The sequence below is a fragment of the Sinohyriopsis cumingii genome, chromosome 6 (genome assembly GCF_028554795.1).
Source record: "Sinohyriopsis cumingii isolate HCF-2022 chromosome 6, ASM2855479v2, whole genome shotgun sequence".
Taxonomy (NCBI): Eukaryota; Metazoa; Mollusca; class Bivalvia; order Unionida; family Unionidae; genus Sinohyriopsis; species Sinohyriopsis cumingii.
This window is the reverse complement of record NC_142966.1, coordinates 66,019,332-66,044,516: the sequence shown is the minus strand read 5'-3', so window position 1 is coordinate 66,044,516 and position 25,185 is coordinate 66,019,332. Positions and strand designations below refer to the sequence as shown.

Sequence of the window (25,185 nt, the reverse complement as noted above, 5' to 3'; positions counted from 1 at the left end):
CATTCTACAGACATAAGTTCGAAAAGCTCATAAATAAAATTAGCACTTAACTCTTTGATGAGGAGTTGAAAGCACATATTTCAAGCACATGAATATCTAAAACATGCCGCGGTTCATGTAGTTCCCTACACAGAAACTGTCATCAAAGATGTGTGTGTACTAAATAATATATACGTTTTATCATGGGAATTCAGAAATTTAAAGTTATTGCATTTTTTATATCATAGTGTTTGCATAGGTTTACTGTGGGAGATAAATTAATACCATGAGACCTTCAAAGCAGGAGTTGATGTACTAGTAATTCTATATGAGAAATGGTTAGCCTCTATAACTGCATGTGCATGCCAAAATGTAAGTTTTTTTTAGCCAAAGTGCACGTTTTGGCGAAATTCCTAGACTAACCGCCCGGCTAAGGCCGTTGATGACACAAAGGCATCTCAGTATTATATCTGTATATTGAGTTTTGAGAAGCGGTTGTGGAAATCATATCATTTAGAAAATAAGGTGACATATGATGAATCATTTAGATCAAAGGTAACTCATTGATAAATGGCTTTATGCTGTTTTATTCAAAGCTAACTACACTGTATTGTAAAGTTATTTATCATTTATTCTGAACGCGGCAATTGCAAGTGGAATATATGTTGAAGATATATCAAACAACGTGTGTTCTCAATGGATGATATATTGTCAAAGAACTCTGCCTCGCGAAAGTGATATATGATTTCTTTCCATGCAGGAGTTTTATATCTAGTGCGTTACTGATTCATTCTCCGTTCTAAATTAGTGACATTATGTGCGATATTTATTATCCGACGTATTAGATAACTAGAACTTTTCTAAATGCATAACATATTAAGGTCTTTATCTGTATTTAAGGCAGGTTTGACTACACGTGACAAGAGGATCAAGGGGGCAAAGATCCTTACAGCCGTCCGCCCACCAACTTTGTTGCAGAACTCTGTTTTTATCATGTGTGTTGCCAATCTCCCTCCTCTCCTAATTAGAAGTTTTCTGAGCAATTGTCCCAGTTACACTAGGGGGAAGGGGGAATACTACAACACTTTAAACAGCAGTAAAAGAGTGAGTTTCCAAAACACTGGGATAGTATGAAAAGAAAATGACCTCGCAAATAGACAGCAATTAATATACAGGTAAAGCTCTGCAACCTTGCACCCATGCATATGGCCTACGGCGTTATCTAATTAGCGATAACACATTATTGAAAGTAGATTTAAGTCAATACATCTGACTCTCTCGTCATTTGCCCGTGTTTGCAGTTAAGTACACATTTTACATTGCAAGAAGCAAAGCACGTGATTTTCTTCTATTGCTGAGCCGTTTGTGAGGTAAGATCTTAAATGTCGACGTAAATCTTTACTTTAAGCATAAAATAAGTTTTCATCGTTTGTATATTTTAAAGTAAGATGACAGCCCTATTGTAATAAGAATATACAACGCTGAAGTTGTGGGGTATATGCTACCACACCTTCATTATCAGTGCATATGATTGTAGTCTTAGATACAGTTTTGTATGGCACACTACGTGTCTTAGAGACAGTATTGTATGACCGACTACAATTAGTCCTTGAGACAGTCTTCTATGGCTGACTACGAGAGAGAGAGAGAGAGAGAGAGAGCATTGTATAGCTGACTAATCATTTTCTTAGAGACAACATGGTATGACTGTCCATGTGTAGGCGTACAGATGCATTTATATGCTAGCTGTATTGTCTCTCGTACAATCCACCATCCTTTAGAAAACTAAACTCTTGTATTTAAATCAAATTCGACCAAAGGTGTACTGGCATCACGTTCACTATTTGCATGATAGATCTTGAAGCTGATGATAATGATGAAGATGCTAATGCTGCCGAATTTGCTGACAGCTACAACTTCCTCAAGTTTCTTTGCCATCATTTCCAGCCCAATTAGTCCATCCCGTAACCATCGCCCATACAGATAATTCAAATTCTATGACCGTCTCTGTGACATATAACTCAAACTATTTCTTTAAATCTCATGCTATAATTATATAAAATCTCATACACACCCATTCAGCGGTGAACTTACATGCCAGCATTCATACACACCAATTCAGTAGTGAAATCATGTGAGAAGTAAACACATTTTTCATATCTTTACCTGATCTTAGAGTTAGAAGTGAACACATCTTGATATATTGGGTATTTAAACAAATTTCATGTACACATATATTATCCACTGCTGTTAAAATAGTTGTGCAGGGGCGATCCAGAAATACCGCGTAGTGAGGGGCGTAGACACGTACGCGTTTGGTCTGAGAGAAGGGACACCCGATAAGAGTTCCCAGCCGTTTCTGCATTTTACTCGTTTCCAGGGCATACTTGTTATCATCTAACTGTAAGCAAACGTTTAGCATATGAAACATTGATTGGTTTCCACTCATTTTAAATTATGTTGGTGCGCTCGCTGGATCCGCCTTTGTTGTGTCATGAGAAACGGAACCTAGATGTATAGGACGAAAGGGAAAGAAATGGAAAAGTAGATTTAAAGGACGAAAAGGAAAGAAAAAATCAAATCCAGTATTAAATCGATCAAATTTAAGGTGGAAAAATGAGGATAAATTCGATCTATATTATCTTATGTATATATATATATCATATGTTGAATAACAGAATAAAAGTCTTTTCAAGTGCACTGGATCCAGCAAGGGAGTCGCGTTTGTCAGAGATTAAGATATTTGCAACAAACAGACATCAAACAATGCAAGACTAATTTCTAACAAGCCTGACATCATTCAACTCTAGATCTTGTCTGTTTTGTATTTGTCTTTGAAAAAGACTCATTTAGAGTCGAAAGCGCTCAGGCTGATTAAAAACTAGTTTTGCACTGTTTATTGTCATATATACCGCCGAGGTGCAACGCGTTTGTCTCAAATTAATAGACACAATACATATATCAAAACGGATGTACAGGATTATCTATTTAGCAAACAAAAAGCTTTTTCAGTTGATTCTGGGTTGGAAGTGAATGGAAAAATAAATACTGGCAGTATGCTATTAATGTAAACACTGATTTATGCGATCTCAGAAACCACGTACATTTTATTGAACACGGATGACGTGCGTAATAAGGTAGATGAATACAGAAATAAAACCAAAGACTAATATAAGCTAGTTAATGGTAAAAAACGATAACGTACTAACATATAGCAAAGTATATACCATATGCCTAGATATCAATATCCTGCCCAGGGACTCATTTGGGTTAAACTTGCTTGCAAACTAAATCTCTAGATATAAATATCTTGCCCTAGGCACATACAGGCTGAGCTTGCTCGTATTATTAAATCCTTATATATCTATGTCCTGCCAAAGGGCACATTCAGGTTGTACTTGCTTGAATACTAAATCACTAGATATCAGTGTCTTGCCCTGTGACTCATCCAGGTTCAACATCCTTGTATACCAAATCCCTAGCATTAAGTTATCATATCACTTAAAACTGATATCCCATCGTTTGCGCGCAGGTCAAAAGCTCGCCGACAGACGCGGGCCGACAAAAGCGCTCACCGACAAAAGCACGCAAGGCATAAATTATAAAAGTTATTATGTCTAATAAAAAAGCAAATATTCGCTATTTAAAAAATGTTTAATGTTATTAATATGAGTTTCAGTGTATTATTTATATCACTGTTCAAAATACAATGTTATGTGCATAATTAAGACAAACATGACAAGACAATTATAAAAATTAATATAATTTTCATTTTCTTATGTCTATCATTTTTCAAATTGAAACGTTATGTGCGATACCGCGCAGATATTCGATCAATGGTACGTTACCATATTTTGGAACCAAAGCTAGCAGGTGTAGATTAAGTCTGACGTACTTTGATTTCGATGCCTCAGGCTGTCTAAATCATGCTCGATATCGTTCGATCATAATCTCAACATGATCTTGCTCCTTGCGAATGTGGTCAACCAGCTTTGAGGCAGACGGATGATGACAGTCTACTCTCTGTTGAATTGACCGATGTCACTCCTCAAACGAATTATTAGTGCGTGGTAAACTGTCGTTTACACGGTCGCGAACGTTCCACAAATTAATAGGAAGATCGTTTTTCTTTCTACGGCGTTCGATCGCTCTATGTGAAGCCGTATACGAGGCAACATACTCGCTGTCTGCAATGCAATTCCGAGAGATTTTTGCTGCATTATTTGCCCTGGTCTCTCGACGGTGGTCATTGCTCTTCGGCGGATCTCTGCTACGGTTTTCTTCGCTTCGTTGCTCTCCGGATCTGGAGCATGGTTATATTCAGAAAGCACAGTGCTTGTGTCCACTACGATCACCTTAATTTTCCCTTTACAATCACGTTTACAGGATCTCCACGATGCACTACCGTCGGCATTTACTCGGTCTTTTCTATATCGATATCCATCAGTTATGATATCCTCTTATTCCTTCTGCTACTCAGTCTTTTCCATGGTTAGATATGTTTTCTAAATTTTTACAAATTGAATTTGGTATTTATAGTTTTCTAGGCTTATACTGCGTAAATACGCACCTTGATGTCTGCTCAATGAAAACAGTGATTGAAACAAGTACTTGTTTCTACTCAATATTAGGAGTGTACACACGTTGATGTCTGCTCACTGGAAACAGCGATTCAAACTATTAGTTTATTTCATTCCAAGTGAGACATCAGTCAAAGTCATAATAAGATTACAGACTTATAGTTTATGCTGCTCGCTTTTGACGGCGCGCATTTAACTTGCGCGCTTACAACGGGGTTCCCTTAAAACTTATTATTAAGGCGGGGGGAAGCAACTGGAGAAATTGAATGAAAATGGGAGGGAAATAACAAGGAAAAACGAAATACTACGGAAAATTAATGATTTTTATACCAACTTGTATACTTCACAAAACATCGATCAACTAACTATAAATGAGTATCTAAAAGATAATAAATATGAAAAGATATCATCAGGACATAGGGACCGATGTGATGATCTCATATTAGAAAATGAAATAAAAATTACAATCAGTCAGCTAGCGAAAGGGAAATACCCAGGGAGAAATGGGCTCACGGCTGAATTCTATAAAAACTTCCAAAGTGAGTTAGCGCCGATTCTGGAAAATGTATATAATAACATTCTTTTTAAATTGACATGATGACGGAAACAATGAGAGAAGGGTTAATAACAATTATATACAAGGGGAAAAGGGAAAACCTTACAAATTGGAGTCCCATCTCCCTCCTAAATATAGATTTCAAGATTTTAAGCAAAATGTTAGCAAATAGAGTTAAATTAAGTTTCAATGAAATCATAAATATACACCAATCATGTGGGGGGAAGGGGCAAAATGTGCAAAATAATATCATAAATATAAGAACGATAATTGACTATTTAAACGAAACAGGTCAACAAGGTGTTTTGGTACTTTTTGACCAAGAGAAAGCTTTCGACAGATCGGAAAATAACTATACCCAAAAAGTATTAGAAAAATTTGGATTTGGAATTAATTTCCAAAACTGGACTATAATCATGTACACTAAAATAACTGCTAGAGTACAGGTAAACGGCGCTGTCCCGCAAACATTTGATATTCAAAGATCGGTGAGGCAAGGCTGCCCACTATCTATGCTAGTATACGTAATAGCAATTGAAATACTAAGTATTAAAATACGGAATAACAAAAATATCGAAGGCATAAAAATCCCCAATCTGAAAGAGCATTTCAGAATGCTCCAACATGCCGATGACTGTACTAACTTCATACAAGACCAAAACACCTTCAACACCTGGAAAAGGAATACGAATCAATGTTAAATGCATCAGGGTCGTACATAAAATCATGATAAAACAGAAATACTAAAAATAGGGAACAAGAGGGGAAACCACCCCGGTTTAACATCACACCTGATCAAGGTAACTGTAAAAACCTTTGGAATCTTCTTTGAGAAGAACGAAGAAAGAGAAAACTACAAAAATATATACATAAAAATCAAAGAGAATATCGAAATATGGGCATTAACGCCATTATGCATAATTGAGCGTGCACAAGTAGCAAAAACATTAATGTACTGTAACATGAACTATATAATAAACTCCGTAGATCTAGAACAATCTTTTCAGATAAGATATATAAGGATATTATAAACTATATATGGAACTTCAAGACACAATACGTCAAAAAAATCAACATTATATAAAGCTAGAACTAAAAGGGGCTTAGCCCTACTATGCCCCATTTAAAAAATATACAAATATTATAAACAGATTCAAAAGACTTCCGGTAATACCAAAAAGTCCATGAGAAGCCTTATACATATATTGGTACAACTTCACCTTAAGGAACAGGCAAGATATTTATAAAAATAACAAGTTAACCAAAACGTTAGAAGTACCCAGACATTTCAGACAAACAAAGGAACTTTTATACAAGTTTAGGGACAAAACAGAACTCTGGGAAACGGACATACCAAATACATATGAATAAAAGAAATAAAGTAGTGGAGTAAAACATCCATATATAAATTGGGACAGAGTGTGGAGGCACTGGGCCAACATCGGATCAGTCAAAATACAAAGTCTCATTTTTAAATATTTGCTTAATGCTTGGCTAACAGGCGACACTGCCTGAGAAGAAGGATGTATCGTACAATAAAATGACCCATGTGTAAAACGTCCAACTTCACTAAATATCACGCCATCGCACAATGTGAAAGAAGGAAGGATGACAATTAAATTGATTATGGAAATATGTAAAACAGAGAGATAACAAAAGAAACATATTCTTTATTTGAATGGGAATTATGACAAAAAACTAGAATTAAGATAACAGATTACATTACAAAAACAATGATGACCTGTGATCGGGTAATAACAATCAAGAAATAACTAACATAAGCTATCATAACCAATAAATTATTTAAAATTCCAAATTAAAGGACTATTTACAGTCAGTAAAAATCACTTGATATCTCTCACAAATTTAGTATAAAATGGAATTATATACCAAACAGGGAGTAGGGTTGAGAAAAGAGGTCTTGGTATAGCGCTCACTACGAGCGCTAACGCAAACGCGGGCTAAGACCTCGTTCCCACCCCGATCCCCCTGGGAGGTAGCGACCCTAAAAACATATAAATTTAATAAATCGGTAAACACTAATTAATATGTATGTGTTTAGATACAAAAATCTAACAATCTCTAGGGAATATTCTCCTTACCTTAAAATCTACTAAAGAACAGGATATCTGTATGGGAAAAGTAAGAGGTAATGACGTCATGTGGCTATATCAAATGGCGCCACGCGAAGTGGAAAGGCCCATAAAAGAGCCTAAGAAAAAAAAAACATATGGAACACTAGCATGAAAAAAAAAAACACAACACTTCTACTTGCTTCTAACTCTCTTTCCTAACTATACAGCTCCGGTACTGTATAATTAACTAATAACATTTGAAATTTGGCCATATTAAATAACAGAGGGGGCCAAAACTCGAGTCGGGTGAAATACAACGAATAAATAAAGTATGGCTCTCACTCGAGTACAGCCAGCCTCATTTCAAGGAAGTAATTATGCTATGAGCGAAACATATAAGTTCGCACAAAAAACACTATTCTTTTTTCCTTTTTTTAAAAAAACAGTACACCGCCCAGTCGCAATTTCAAAATTACTAATAAAGTATATTAACTAATAAAAGGAATGAACTGGTACCAAGTAAAACTGGGGAAATTTGACCGATATGCTGTCTCAACATGAAAACTTATAGCACTCACACAAATAGCAATACACATATAGCAAACACGAGACTTACGAGACCTCTGGCAAAGGTCACAAACATGAACTAGGGGAGCGAATTCGAGCTAGGTGAATGAAACTCGGCTCGGATGAACACCCCTATAGATAACACTAGGAAATACAAATAACAATTTAATAATTTAAAATAAATAAATTTTTGATTGAAAATTCATTTTATAAAAATAAAACAAATACATGGGGATACGCATACAGATAAAACACGTTTTACTTTTTTTGGGAAATGGGGCAGGGCGTCTGTCATGGTAAAACGAATTTCCGACAATAAGAAACACGCAGGTACTGTAATCTTAATTACAATTTCGGTATGTACTTTATACGTATCACATTTTAGCGTGTCCTATTTATGTACTGAATGTATATTATATTTTTGGCGTATCATGGTTACGTACTGAATGCGTGTTACATTATTGGCGTATCATGGTTATTTACTGACTGTGTAATCTATACTATTTTTTTAGCTTATCCTAGTAGTGTACTGAATGTTGATTATATTCCTAGAGTAATTTTCTAAATTCTTTCAAATTTCTATATGTGGAATGGGGAAGAGGTATGTACGTTTCAATCGTAAAATGAAAATTCTCTCTCTCTTTTTCTCTCTTTATCTCTCTCTGTCTCTCACACATACACACACACACACTTACACGAACGTACATGCAAACACACGCGTGCGCGAGTAGCTTTTTCCATATACTCGAGCAATTCTGTTTGAAGAAACAATTGTCGGTTAGCAGCAGGTTGTAAAACGTGACTAGTCACAGCCTGGGTTAGCAAACCATCCTCAAAGTGCAAGAGATATTCTGCTTGAAATAATGACATCCCATCCCCATCCACCCCCACCCCTCAACCCACCATTTGTATGTAAGGAAGTGCCTTCTTTTGACTTAAATATTTACTAGTAGTGGTAGTTGAAGACGAAGCTAGTATTAATAAGAGCATAAATAATAATACTAGTAGTAATAGAAGCAACTATAACAGAAAATAAAGTTAGTAAGAGTTAAAAGTAATATTACTAATAGTAATAACACCAGGAGCAGTAGTGTCGGTGGTTGCATAAGACGATGAAATTAATATTATTAGTAGTTTCAGAATCAATGCTAGTAGTAGTAACAGCAACAGCAGCAGTGGTAGTATTAGTAGTATTAGCAGTAGCAGAAGACGAGAAAGTTGGCATTAGTCGTGGTAAAATAAGTAATAAGGGTAGTAGTAACAACAGAAGCAGCAGCAGTAGTAGTAGTAGTTGTGGTGGTGGTCTCTGTAAAATTCAAGACACTAGTTGTTGTTGTCGTTGTAGGGTTAAACGCTATTCTTCAGCACAAGATTGGCTATACATGGTGGCCAGTATGGCTATACATGGCAGCCAGTACTAATGGTGGAGGAAGAACCCGGGAAAACCCTGGAAAGAACCACCGACCCACGAGAAGCTACCGGCAAGTTTTCTCACATACCCACATTAGCCGAGCCCGGGACTCGAACCCACGCAGACACTAGTAATAATGTATGTAGTAAACAGGACATCTGGATTTGCAAGTATCTCTTTAGGTTTCCTTTGGTTCGGTTGTGTTTAGTGCCATTATTCATCACATAAGTGAAAATAGATAGCGGCCAATTTATTTCGTTAAGAAAGAAATGGGAAAGACACCGAGGAAAACCACCACTCCACTGGAAGCTACATGCAAGCTTTCATACATAACCAGGTTGTTTGCTCTGAGATTCGAACTCAGGCGGACAATGGTGAGATGTGTGAGTGATCTGAAGAGACGAGCGCTTTAGACCACTACGTTCAAAGATGGAACTATAGATACAGAATTTGGAAACATTGATACAAGCATTGTAATTTTCCATCGCAGCAATATATTATTTATGGTTCTCACTAGTATCTAACTATCTGCCTTATCAGGTACAAGACTAATCTCTTAGAACAAGATACACCTCTCCAAGGTAGACGCTTTATGTTTGCAATCAAGTTCCTTCACTGATAAGATTAATGTCTGGCTGGGTGAGGTACATTTCTTATGACGTAGCTCGTTGCTATAATTCTCTGCATTGATGGGTCGTTTTGTTTATAACAACAAAGTTCTATCTTGGTAAGTGAGACCAATACCTCACACTGAAGAGAATGGGCGGGTTGATACGAGTAGCTTATATTAAGGGAGTTATAGCACATATTAATTCAAGAAGCATATTTTCAAAGGATTTATGAAACTTTAAAAGTATCAGTTCTTTGCATAATTTTGCAAGAAACAATGCTACCCCGTATTATTTACCAGATTATTAAATGTTACTAAATTTTAAGTGAGATCTGTTTATTTGTCTGTTTAAGTCTAACTTTAAAATATTAAACTTATATAACATTATAAAACTTGACGAGAAACTTACTGCTTTGATCAGTAATAAATGCCTGAGGAGATTTTATTTGTGAACATAATGATCTATTGTTACGTACGTATCTATTCAATTTACTCCTGCTTCTTTCTGGCTCAGACGACGGAAGAATAATGACAAGAATTTGTTGTATAAATGATAATTTTAATTATCGTACCTCTAACGAAGAAAGCAATGTACTTTTTCAAATAATATTTAAACACCTTTTTGATGAGTTTCGTTTCAATCTAAATTCCTTAAAATATACCCATATCTGACATATGCAGTTCTTCTTCTAGTTCTTCTAAATTTCTTATTTCCTCCACCATCTTCTTAGTTTTGTCTTCTTCTTTCTTATTTTTCCTTCTTGTTTTTCCTTCTGCTCGTACTCTTTCTTCCTTTCTTTTCCTTCTTATTTCTCTTTTTTTTTTATTCCATGCTCTCATTCTTATTTTGTCTTCTTCGTCCTCCATTTCCTCATTTACTTGTTTCAATAACTCTCTTAGTCTTTCCTTCGTCTTCTTTGAGTTGTTAATTTCCTTTTTGAGACTTTGGGGACTATAATAGTAATCATCATTTAGTTGAGCAACATCTCCTCTACCATACCCATATCGGCTACTGCTTCTTGCAACGTTTTCAGTTTGTCAATGTGGTTAGTTGCCATTTTGGTGTATTAAATGTTGAATGGCGCGAATGACGAACGCTTGACTTCATATCTATCAAGCACGGACGGGAATGAAAATATCCCTTACAATAACTTCATATATGTTCTACTATCCATGCATGGGGAGAGGAAAAAACAAACCCATAATCTACTATCCACACACGGGAAGGGAAAACAAGCAAAATATATACAATCAACATAAATGTACATGAATATGCACAACACAGACACTACTATCCACACACGGGAAGAGAAAAACCCTAAATCTACTATCCACACAAGCGTACGTGAACGCATGCAAACACAAAATCTGATATCCACACAATGTACGCGAACGCATATAAACCCCAAAATACACTATGCACACACCAGAAGGAGAAATAGCAAACCCCAAATCTACTATTCAGACACATGGGAAGGGGAAAAATCAAACCCTAAATCTACTATCCACACACAGGAAGAGCAAACAACCAACCCAAATATACTATCCACACAAGGGGAGAGAATAAAAAACCTAATATATTATCCATACAACGTACCCGCACGCATACAGAGATCTGAAATCTACTATCCACACAAGAGAAGGAGAATAAATAATCCTCAAAATATATTATCCACACACGGGAAGGAGAAAAACAATCCCAAAATGTACTATCCACACAAACGTACACGAACACATACAAACACACACTCTACTATTCACACAAACGTACATGAACGTTAACAATTACAATATCTACTATCCACACAAACGTTCGTGAACGCATAGAAACCCCAAATATACTATCCACACAAACGTACGCGAACGCATACAAACACAATCTAAATTATTGACACAAACGTACGCGAACGCATACGAACTCCAAAATATACCATCCACACACGGGAAGGAGAAGAAAAAAGAATCAAGTCTACTATCCACACAAAAAGGAAGGAAAACAAACCCCAAATATACTATCCACACACGGGAAGGAGAAAAACAAACGCCAAATATATTATCATCACAGAAGGGAGGGATAACAAGCCCAAGATATACTATTTACACGTGGAAGAGAGAACAATCAAATACCATATCGACTATCCACACAGAGGTGAGAAGTTAAAACAAAAATATATATACTATCCACACCGAGGGAAGAAGAAAAATTAACCCAGCATGCACTATCAACACAGAGGGAAGAAGACGAAACATAATATACTAACCACACAGAGGGAATAAGAAAACCATTGTATGCTATCAACACAGAGTGAATATAAAACCCATTATATATACTGTCAACACAGAGTGAAGAAAATAATCCATTATATACTATCAACACAGAGTGAAAAAGAAAACGATTTTTTGAAACCACCCAAACCCTTACTTACAATTACCACCTCTACCAAACACACCCACACACCCACATACACTCCAAAGCCTATTTAATCGTTAATTATATGGCGTTAATGTGTGATTTTAGAACGGAAAAAACAAGACACAAAATGATGGATGAACAGACTGATTATTTTTTACCCACTTCCATACCTAAAGTGCGTACGTGAAGTAAAACACCCCTTCCATTTCAATTCTAACTAAAATATGACCCATAGGGATAGAGGGATGTGAAAGAGCACATATTCATGCAGTGTCAATAAAAACAAAACACACCATCCTTATTATAAAAAGTCAAGACCAAGACATACCTTTCCTTTCTGGTCTATTCTCTTATAGAAGTTAGTATGACATTTCACATTCGGGCCAACGCATCAGCTCAAATTGTCAATTTATCCATTTCCATCGCTTCACTAGCACAAGTTCTTCCTCATCATCGATTTCTTCTTCTACTTAACCACTCTCCGCTTTCTCCTCTTGTATCTGCTTCTTCTCTTTTCTCTTATTCACTATGAAGCCCAGTATCCTTTCTCCAGACAACGATAACAGGTATTTTCACTCTTGTCTCTCTTTCTTGGACGAAGCAGGTATTCTGGAGACAAATACTCATTCACCTTGCATATATTTCAAACTTCATCAGCATTTATATACTTTGGCATGACTCACATCAAATGAACGACCAGAGGCATACGTTTTGTTGCCACGTTCGCCTGTGAATTATGCTTTCATATGACTCTTAGCAAATCTATGACCAGCAGGTCGATCTGTGTTGACTCTTCCGTCCTCCTGATCGCTTAAGAGTTGGATGATTACTCTGACTCGAAGACACTCTCCCTACATACAGGAACCTGCTGCGTATGAAACCTAGTAAAAAGAAATTTTGCAATAAGATGAAACGATTTCATAAAGAAAGTAAGAGGCAAACACTTGCCCTGTCGCCTCAGGGAAGAGCTGAAATGTTAGCTCAAATCCTTGCCAGCGATTTCGAAGACGATATAAGTGAGCTTGAATCAACGCTCTTCACATATGCCACAAAATCAAGAGTACCGATTCACGCCAAAAAAAATCGTTCAGTCCATAAAATATATTACCACGTTTGTAAAACACAAAAACGAACTCACAGAAAATTGAGAACAACGGTATACACCTACAACCTTAAATGTAATGATTTCAAGTAGTGTGTAAAACTTAGTCAATTCAGTGTTTATAACCAAGACGAAAGTGACTATTTTCCAAGGAGAAAACAGACAACAAACGACAATGGCTATTCGCTTCACACAACACTTTTTAAAATGTGTTGGTAGAGGTTTGTGCTAGCGATCTGTACGGTTAAATTAAATGATTTACTACAATGGTTTCTATTTATTTGTAATTAAATTTTTGTACAAACGGTATGTATGTAAGCGAAAGCTAACACACACAGACAAACACACACACACATACACACACCCGCACCCGCACACAAGTGTTACTGCAATGGGTGACAGTAGAACGGGAAGTATTTTAGTCTGGGGTGTTTTGAGAGATCGGCAGACAGACTTAACATTCCATTCGAGAGAGAAAGAAAGAATGATAAAGAAAAAGAAAGAAAGAATGATAAAGAAAAAGGAATTCAAACCTAGGACACCATATGTGGTTATGTTATGCTTAGCGGTATTATAGGACAAAAATAATTAAGACAACCACACTTTCTATGTGAGAAATGTTCATTGTTTTCATTCATTCGTCAATTTTTCAAAACGTTAGTGTGATATTTATTGTCGACTGACTGCTTAACATTTTTTCTGTAAATCCCAATTTTAGGAGATGTCCTGTGTTCGCAACACAGGTTAACAACAATGTTGCAAAGTTTTCACAAATCAGGACATAAAACAGCACCAAAACGCGCTTTGTTCCATAGACAGTCTGAACGGAGAGAAATAGGTCGAACATTGTTAAATTTGTTTCTGAAGGCCTGTTTTTGTTTTTTTTTAATTCAGAATTAACCATAGGCAGGGTTATACAGTGAAATGACACTCGCGTTATTCTTAAAAAAAAGTGCGGTTGTTGTCTTTCTAAATAAAACAGTGGATCCAATGTTGTAAATTTTTCAGTGACACATTGCAGTGCCCTCAAAAGGATAAAGCTAAGATACTTGAATTGTACAAGTTCAAGTCATTATTTTATTTCATCCAACGATTTACTGATAGAAGGAACAGATCGATCTACAATTGTTAGACTGTAAAGTTTTGAGAAAAAAAGGATAAACAGAACAGTTTACATACTAATCGTAATTACTGATCACATTTGTGGAGAGGTATCTTCAAACGGAACAAATATTATTAGGATTTCAATCACACTTATTACGACGGATGAGAGTGAGAGATGGAGAGTGAGAAATAGATACACAGAAAGCGACTATGTTACTCCTACTTTTAAAAAGTATCACGAAACTTATGTTTGTTTTGTTATGGTATATTTGCCCTAAGAAAGTTTTAAGGAAACACACATTCCACTTAGAAAATCAAATTAATAGGAAACATCCACTAAAAAATATCACCAGAGTGAATTGATGACGCATGCGACTATAACGTTCTCACAGAATATTACAAATAAACGTTCCTTGATGTATTTTGCAATAAGATTGACACAATTTCCATGGAATCGTCCATTGTTAATGCATTAGTTTAATTTTTTTAAATATGTTTTATGCAAATCGTCGAGCGACTAGACCCTGAAAACATGGCCTATCACGTCACTGTGTGAAGAGCTATTGACGTCAATTCGATGCGAGCGTGGTACAAAATAAGTCTAGCCAATGAAATGACTTACAACGGGTGTTGCATTGTTTTGTGCTACGGCAGTGTGGCGAAATAATGCCTACGCTCTTGCCTTGTTACCACTGCAGTGCAGACAGACTGGAATGTGAACTTACAACCCTTCTGTTGTGAATTGTATCAATTCTTCTTACCATATCAGATACTGAGCGTTTCCAGTAATGGTTCGCTTTTTTAAACTGACACTTTTTTCTCACTTAAACATTTTGACATAAACACTCACACTCACATCGGTAGAGTCAAAAGTGTTACAGTATTGAGTGGCATGTGGGTTTGTCTTTTTCTTCCTCTTAAAACTAGTTAATTTCGGGTTTTGTATAAAGTAAAGAAGCGAAAGTACAGTAAAACTCAACGATAATGACTCAAGCTGTCTGTCTATTAATGCGCATATTTACCTAAGAAGAAACATGCCCTCTAAAACATAAAGATATACGATAAGCATGATTAGAATGAACACAATGACAGCTAATTGTAGTAACAAAGGGGATGTTTGCCTTTACGTCCGTGTAACGTAGCGTTTCAACCCTCTTTCTAGACAAACTTGGTATCCTTTTGTAGGGCCTGTAAAAAGAAAACTGAACAAACTTAAGCACTTTGCTATAGATAATTGCAGCAACAGACTAAACAACCTAAATACTGTTACAACAATAGAAAACCTCAAATCTTCTGTCAAAACGAAATACATCAAAAATAAAATTAAAGATCAGCAATGACTAACCAATAAAACTGAATTTAGCAAAGGCAATGACGTGTTGATATGCCTCTCACTTTGAGAAGGTATGTGGATGGAAGCTGTCTTTTAAGAGATCGTGTCCTGCACTTTGACACGGACATTTGCATACAGATTAAGTGTTCTGATGATCATCATTACCCTGAAATCGAAGAAATCCTGGACGGACGTTCACCCTGACGACAAGATTGAAAGGTTTGCTGGTGGCGGTCCCAAACGTCACGGCTACGAAAACAGGGACAGACAAGGAGAAGTTCATGCCGAGTGTAAAGTGAACGGATTGATTCTCAATTATCGCACCAGTCGAGTGGTGAACTTTGGTGTGCTGGAAGAAACTTTGCAGTCTGGAGAGGATCGACATTTTACAGTGATCAACCCAAATTGTACATTGACCCACACACCAAATCGTCAGTCGGCCTTTGGAAAAGGTCTCTCAGATCATGCACCAGAAGCGAGTGCGGCTTCCCAATCACTTCACTTTACTTTACGGACACACTGGAATAAAAACTTGTTTCAAGAAGATAGCCACCAACAAGAAGTATGACTTCGACACAGCATGAATCATGTGAAAGATCCACTGCGAACTCCAAGATCAAACCATACCATTGTCCTGTCTTCTTGCCTGACTATTGTGATTTTGCCTGTCGATTGGAAACGTTTCACAAATGGCCCACGGATAGGGTAGGATAACCTACTTCGAATCTTTTAGCTTGTAAAGAATGTGTCTACTTGGGACCTGAACTGGATTGAAATGCGAAGTACAGTGTTTCAGTTGTGGTCTGAAGTTGCAAATGGATCGATTTATCTATAAATATTCAGCTATTCCCGAACATACTTTATGGTCTCCTCACTGTCCTTACCTTACGATGGCCTTTCCACCCGTCACACTACGGTACAGGTATGACGGTACCTTAGAGAAGGTAGTACCGTTGTGTAGGAAAACGTCCAAAACTAGGCATAAAAAAGGAACGATGTACACGCTGGAGACTTCATTACGACAATTATAAAAAGGGACAACTTCCAAGACCAATAATTGATTGTGGCTACAAACGCCAAGCTAGAAAGAGGAATCTTATCACGAAGACAGACAGTAGCTAATAAGAGTTTCAGGTTCAGTAATTCTCAAGTCGACTGCGATGCTGTGCCTTAAAACATCAGCGATTCAGCACGACATCATTGGAACTTCATTATGACTACTATTATACCTATCATAGAAGTGATAACGTGCGTGTCAAACCCTATGAATGCTAAACGACACCACTCGGTATCTGGACTCTTTACTGGTTTTCATGGTCTACGTGAACCCGTGCAGCTACTACTCTACGGAGTTCATCCACGACTGAGCAAACTACTTCATATATCACCACCACCTCATTGAAATGAACCTGTCTGAAAAGAATACTCGTTGCCTGAGCGCATGTCTAGAAGAGTCGATTACAAACATTCCAGAGAAAGTGGCCTAAATATCTGGAAAGAATTAGCCTGAGCTGAATTTATCTACTTATGCAAATGCGATAAGTCAAGTGCTTCAGTTGAGGTGTGTCGCTTCACGACTGGGAGCAGAAAGACTCCGCTTACCTAGAATATGTTCGATGGTCTACCTTTAGTGGAACGACCTCAGTAATCTCTGGAATGATAATTTACAAGAGAACATTCTTGGTTTTCATGTGGAGTTGAGAGAATGCATTTACCAATAGTTGGTCAAAATACAAGTGAAAAGCAAAGAATAATTGCATTATTTACCTCTCCAATCTTGGAACCTCTGGTACCTGAATGGTATAAGAGGATTGATTCATTTCAGAATCTTCCAATGGTCAGACATTGATGAATCGTGCGTTAATCAGAAGACTTTGCATGGTACTCATTTTACTTACATGGTGGCCATATTATACAGAATTCGAAAGGAAGACTTAGAGGGTTAGCAAAATCTTTTCTACGAACAAATCTTGCTTCAAGAGGACACTCTGTGCGACGTGAAGTGTGTATTCGTGTGTGATTGTGATTAAAATATTTCGATTCGGCACTGAAGTTCACGCGGTTGGGTGCAAAAGGTACCTCTATTACCTCCAAAAGAAAGATATTGCTGTGAAGTTATTTGTTTCCTAATGTATGAATAGTAATTTATAAAAGTACTTTTCTAGGACCAAAGAACTGGGTTTTTAAAACAAATATTGAATATATCTGAATGTGAGTTTTTAGACATTTTCGGTGATTGCCCGGTTAGCTTCCTTGGAATTAACATGGACTGGATTGGAGCGAAAGTTCCATTACCTGATAGGAATGTAACTAGTGATATCAATTCTTACCAATGGTATTACAAGATCATATCTACAATTTTCATTACATGTCAAGGGGAGAGTAAAAGTCCAAGCTAGTGAATAAAGATGTTCTTGGCCAAGAGTTGCATAGGAGAAAGGTAGGTTAAGTGAACAAGGATATTCGATTCATATTTGTTAGAACTTTCTTTTGTAGACTGTACTTGTCAAGAACAGATTTGACAGCATAACAACAGTATGATATACTCTCCAGGTATCCTATTGCATTTATTGGAGAAGTTTGTAGATATGTTCTGTTCTTTGAATATTTACTTCAACGTGCGCGTAATGAAGTAAAATCAAAATGAGGTTGAGTATCTGGTTTGTGGAGAAGATGAGGAGGAAGTAGAAGTTAGAATTTGAGATTAATTCAGTAACTGTATTAGAGTTTAACAGTACTGTTTGTGATGTGAAGTTGAGTGAATCTAAAGGGTCTTCAATTGAAAGATTCTACAGCCCAGTGAAATAGCTTAGAGATAAAGGATCTACAGACTTGTTGTACTGAAGACAATTTTTGATGGTGGATTTCCTTGTCAAAGATATCAGAATGTACTTTTAGACCTTTCATAATGGAAACTTCTATATCAGAGGAGATTATGGAACTGACTGATAACAATGAGTACAAGGTGAGTATAAGAAGCTGTTCAAATAAAGAAAAGGACAAGACCAATATGGGAGTCGTTGTGGAATGAAAATAGTGACTGTGCAAACAGGAACAGTGATGACGTATTGAAAAAGATAACACAATAACTTCCACTTGAACGGAGGGAAATAATTTACAAGTTTTATGTACAAGTGAAAGTGCTAGAGAAAAAGGCTTAAGTGTCTTTGGGTATGATTCAAAGAGAAATGAAAAGAAGATTTCATAGGCAGCATTGCTTCAACCATAATTGTCAAACATTCCAGGATGATTTCTATGCTGAGAAAAATATGAGTGATGGAAGAGCAAGCAAAAGATTTAAAAGACCGATTGCTTTGAAAGATATATTTAATGCAGTGTGTTATCCTTTTGACAGTGTGGAAGAGAAAATACAGCGAAAGTTTGTGGCTTTACATGTGGATAACAGTATTACATGGAGAGGAAATATGTACAGACTTTACACTAATAAACGAGAGGAATATATGAATGATATATATGATTTGTTTAAGAACCCTGAAGTATGAAGAGATCATGGTGTAAATGGGATTTGGGAGTTTATAAACTGAAACTTGTTGAGTAGTGAAAAATGCCTAACGTACTTTGCATTGGAATAAAACAGGTAAATATGTATATAACTTGTAAATATGTTTGTTACATGTCCAATTGTTATGTATTAAATGGATAATGCTTAGTCCAAAGCAAAGGTCGTGTATGTAATTGAAAAAATGTTGTGTACCCATACAAGATACTTTTCTTTTTGGAGTCACAACTCTTTGTGTGAGTCTTTCTTTGAAATATCTTTGTCTTCTTCTGCGTCTTTATATATTCTGTGACTTGTAAGTTGACATCCCTTCGATTCAAAACCTACCACGAAAGAGAAAAGTTGCAACAACAACAAAAAGGTTAGTGTCACCAAGAGTACCAGCGACTGTTCTGTGTCGTTCGGACACGTGCGTAATCCATAAAACTACGCTACTCGGTAAAGGTGTCTCCTTTTCTCAGTCACTTATACTTTGTCGTTGACCACGATGACTACCAAGAATGATGTGACACCCGTGTTGCATCATTTGATATTTGTTTCTTAATAATAAACCCATTTTTAAAACAACTACCATTCTTTGACAGCAGCGACAACGTCTCTTCCTGCTCTTACCACTCTTGCTGCACCTACAAAGGTCATCTTTCCTAAGACCAAAGTATAGGATAGAGCAAGTTAGTTGAGAAGTTTAGTGGATGTATCTAAACAAGAAATGCCAAGCTCCCTATGTTCCGTTTTTGTTTGTGATAGTAACTTATGATACTTCACATTTTCCGAAGTAGAAAATTACAAACCGTACAAAAGATGAATGACTTTAGCTTTGGAAACTTGCATAGACTCTTCTCTTTATAAGCGTATTAAGAAAAATATATATCAATTTCTTTACCATTTTCCAAAACAAAAAACACTTGAGGCTTTAATAGAAATCTGTATTTCTTTTACCTGTGAATATCCTACAGACTCGTACCAGCACACAGAGCTGGTTAAAAACGTTAAGAACATTTTCTCAGAAATATCAAAGGTGTTATGTGTATTTTTCCTGTTCCACCCTTGATTAGTGTTTAGATATGTTCCACAAGAAAAGAAACATAAACAATGTTGAAAAATAATAATTTTGACCTGAGGTTTCTCTCTGTTTATGAATTTTTGTCAAGTTGTTGATGCATGACAGAGTACATTTACATACCTTCTCAAAGCAAAAACCATATCTTCACGTCATTGCCTTTGTTAAATTCAGTTTTGTTTGTTTGTCATCGCCAAACTTTACTTTTAATTTTTATGCATTTCTTGTCGATAGAAAATCTAATGCTTTCTTTTGTTGTAACAGTATTTATGTTGTTTGGTCTGTTGCTACAATTATATATAGCAAAGTGCATGTCTGTTCAGTTTTCTTATTTCAAGCCCTACAAAAGGAGACCAAGTTTGTCTTGAAAGAGAATAGAAACACAAAGTTATATGGAAGTGAAGGAAAACATCCCTTTTGTTACCACAGTTAGCTGTCGTTGTGTTCATTCTAATCATTCTTGCCGTATATTTTAGTGTTTATGCGGTCATTTGTTTTCTTAAGTAAATACACGCCTGAAAAGACAGACAGCTTGGCTAATCATCCTTGATATTTACTGTACGTTTGCATCTTTATCTCATATTAACCGCAAATTCACGAGTTTGAAGATGACAAAATCTACAACAAAATGTGCCACTTGATACCGTAATACATTTGACTCTCCCGATGTGAGTGTGAGTGTGAGTGTTTATGTCAAAATGTTTAAGTGAGATAAATAATTGTAAGCTTGAAAACGCGAACCTACATTGTTACCAATGTCCAGTACCTCTATGTCACCTCACCTGTTTCATTCCTATTATCCTTATACACCAACCCAACTTTACCTTGTCGCTGTACAGTCCCATTATTCCCCATGTTAAGTTCCTCTTGGCGCTAAACATTTCCAGGGTGATCTAAAATGTCTTGTCGCTAAACGTTCCCGGGGGGGGGGGGGGTCTATAATGTATTTTCCCATTGTCGCTAAAGTATCCTTTATCACTACTAGCGATAAAGTTTACACATGAAACGCAAAATCATTTTAAAAAAATTAATTCCTAATGAATGGAAATGTTAATCATTGTAATAAATACTCCTGATGAACGTAATATAAACTCTTTGTAATATATAGTCATTTTGAATCTAAATGTAAATTATTTTAATTAGTAATCCTATTAAACATAAAGGAAAATCATTTTAATATATCATAAAGCTAAACCTAAAAGCAGATGCATCTGAAAAATCATTCAACAAGAGGATCCCGTTAAACATAAATGTAATTCATTCTGACAGAATAAACATGATGGGCATGAATTTAAACCATTCTGTCGATATCCCTATGAATCAGTGTAAGAAATATTCTCTTCAAAATAAAGTTTAGTCAAACTAATTTATACTTATGTGAAACTTATAAGCAAATCATGCTGATTGATCAGCATTATAAACCTAAATGAATTACCCATCTTAAACATAAAAGTAAGTCCTTCTGATAAGTAATCATCGTGAACATAAAAGTAAATAATTCCAATAAACAGTTTTAAATAGATAATCATAAAGGAAAATGTTTCTGACAGGCATGATCGTATAAGACATATGAGTTAATCATTCTAATAAAGTTCCTCTTCTAAGCATAAGAGTCAGAGATTCGGAAAAGAAACCAAATCAAAAAATAAAAAATTAGAATACATATAACTATTGATATTAACCATAAAAGGTAAATCCTTCCAATGAAGGATCCTCACAAACATAAGAGATGAACATTGCAAAAAATAATCCGTTCATCTAAACCTAAATAATTTTAAACAAATAATTTTGTTAAACATAAAAGTAAGCAATTCTAATAACTATCCCCGCTAAATATAACAGTAAATCATTTGAGTACATGGCCCTAATGAACCTGTAAGTAAATTAATGTAATTAATATCCCTGCTACATATAAAATACATACATTTATTCGATAAACCTAACGACTGTAATAGTGACTCATTATAATTATGATCACTGTAAATATAAAAGAGAATCATTGGAATAAATCATCATGTCAAACATAAAAGTCATTTGCCGTAATATTTAATTATAATGAACATAAAAGTACATCATTGTAATAAAAAAACCTGTTTGACAATACAAAAATTGCTTTAATAATTTGTCCTAATAGACATAAACGTAAATCGTTTCAAAATAGTTTTAATAACGTGAAAAAATCGTTTGAATTAATAGTCCTAATAAATATGAAAGTCTATCACTCTCTTAGATAATAACGTCACAGATAAATACAAATCATTATAATACAGAATAATTTAAGCATGAAACTAAACCATTCCAACACATAAACCTTTAATCATGAAGCAAACTCATTTTAATAACTGGCTCCAATAATATAAAATAAGTCATCCTGATACAACCTGTTCGACATAGGAGTAAATCGTTTGGACAAATAGTGTTAATAAGCATAAGGTAAATCGGTTTAATAAAAAGTTCTAATAACATAAAGTAAATCGTTTTGATAAATAGTCCTAATAAACATAAGGTAAATCGTTTTAATAGATAGTCCTAAACATAAGGTAAATCGTTTTAATAAATAGTCCTATAAAACATACAAGTAAATCGTTTTAATAAATAGTCCTAATAAACATAAGGTAAATCATTATAATAAATAGTCCTAACACACATACCAGTAAATCGTTTTAATAAAAAGTCCTATAAAACATGCAAGTAAATCGTTTAAATAAATAGTCCTAATAAACATGCAATTAATCGTTTTAATAAATAGTCCTAACACACATACCAGTAAATCATTTTAATAAATAGTCCTAACACACATACCAGTAAATCATTTTAATAAATAGTCTTAACACACATACCAGTAAATCATTTTAATAAATAGTCCTAATAAACATAAAAGTAAATCGTTTTAATAAATTTTGTTGATAAACATAAACGTCACTCTCCTCAATAATATAATCACAGGTAAACATAAATCATTCCAATCTATAACTCTTTAAAGATGAAAATAAAATCTTTCTAATATACAACCTTTGAAACAAGAAACTCAATTATTCCAATACAGAACTCTCAACACATTTGGATGTGCAATGATTCCTCAGACGAGCTTGAACCGGGTTTTCGATGCTTATTAAATCTCGCTGTCAGTGTTCTTTTCTTTCCCTAATATAGTCATGATGGCACTAATTTTCATCCTGTGTTTCACAATTAATGTGATAAATAGGTCCCGAAATATCTCTATTATCAGACTTATCCTTGAGGTGAGCTAACATCTGTCTTTGGGTCCGGTACGGTTTGAAACATACATTAATATTTTGTCACTGGAACATGCACTACATACATCCTTCATGCAGATACTTAAATACGTTTTCTTTATGCTTATATTTACTGCTGAGTTATTTACTCACAAGGGTTTTGCAAAATCATCACCCAAAAATACCCCACAAAAACAAATATTTACAAAATTGATGATATACACCTCTTCCGAAGGCAAAGGTTCACGATTTAAGCGCATATTTGGCTAAGTAGACAAGTATAATAAATAGACAAAATGCTGTGATTGTTGTTTATGTATGTTTGTTAATGGGTTTTGTTATACAAGATAACGCACTTGATACATGAACATTTCAAGAGTTAAACAATTAAATTCCTTTTAAATCAAATAAATACGATTTTCATTGTCTTACAAATTGTCTTAAAGTTTCGCATGACCGATACATTATTATTTATTTATTTATTTATTTATTTATTTATTTATTTATTTATTTATTATTATTATTATTATTATTATTATTATTAATATTATTATTATTATTATTATTATTATTATTATTATTATTATTATTATTATTTAAAATCTTGTTCATTATCCCGCTATACCATGCTCTAGACGTATAACCTTAGTACGGTGATATAATTTATATTCTACATTTCTCCACATATGGTCTGCGTTCTTTGGTTATCTGCATGATATACAGGATAATCTCTTCTTTGATTTTAGTTACACAGTTTTGTTGGGCTGATAGTAGTATATAATAATTTTGTAGATTACACTTTTCAAGACCGTTTATAAAGTTTACATTATTTCTTTCTATATTTCCGTTTGATTATTTCCCAGTCATTCAAACAAGGAAAAGCCAAGATGTTCTCTTAGCTTTTGTGTTCAGTCTTTGGTTTTTGGGTGCTACGTTGTTTCTTATCCTGCCAAAATCTTTGTGTAGCTGAAAACATTGGCAAATTGTTTTTCACTTGTGATATCACTTATATATATATATATATATATATATATATATATATATATATATATATATATATATATATATATATATATATATCTGTGTGTGTGTGTGTGTGCATGATAGATATATGTGTGTGTCTGTGTTTGTGTCTTATAGAAAGTATATATGAATGTTAGCAACACAACCATCATGTGATATTTCTAATGCAAAGACATTATCATTACAATGTGTGGATTATAGAATAGAAACATTTATGTGAGGTATTTATAAAAGATCTGATTATTATGGTATTATATTTGTATTTCTTTGAACCTCTCAATAAATTTAACCCAGATTAGAGGACAAATCATTACATAAAGTTGCAATTGCAGCATGCCGGATGCTTGCAGATATATGCATATCACGTAAGATAGGTAAAATACAATAACTAAACAAATTTCCGAGAAGAGGAAATAATCTGATACTGAATAAACAGCATATTGTTTGATCTGATAATCACCGACTGATGTTAAAGTCACCTTGGGTAAAGTTTACTCATTTGTTTCCATAGTATACCCTAAACTGTTGCGGTGTTTCAAATTTTAAAGATGATCTCGAATCACTGGAAGATGGCAATCGTTAAAACGTAGCGTGTATGCGATTAGTCAAAGGGTAT

The 25,185-nt window shown here is 35.0% G+C and overlaps 1 long non-coding RNA gene across 1 annotated transcript in view; it reads left to right on the top strand.

Moving 5' to 3' along the window:
* Positions 1–1,228: 1,228 nt before the first annotated feature.
* Positions 1,229–25,185, top strand: part of LOC149797115 (uncharacterized) — a 43,121-nt gene continuing 19,164 nt past the window's right edge. Inside the window, exon 1 of the long non-coding RNA XR_016421497.1 lies at positions 1,229–1,349. This is a non-coding gene — a long non-coding RNA (uncharacterized LOC149797115). The remainder of the gene's footprint in view (positions 1,350–25,185) is intronic.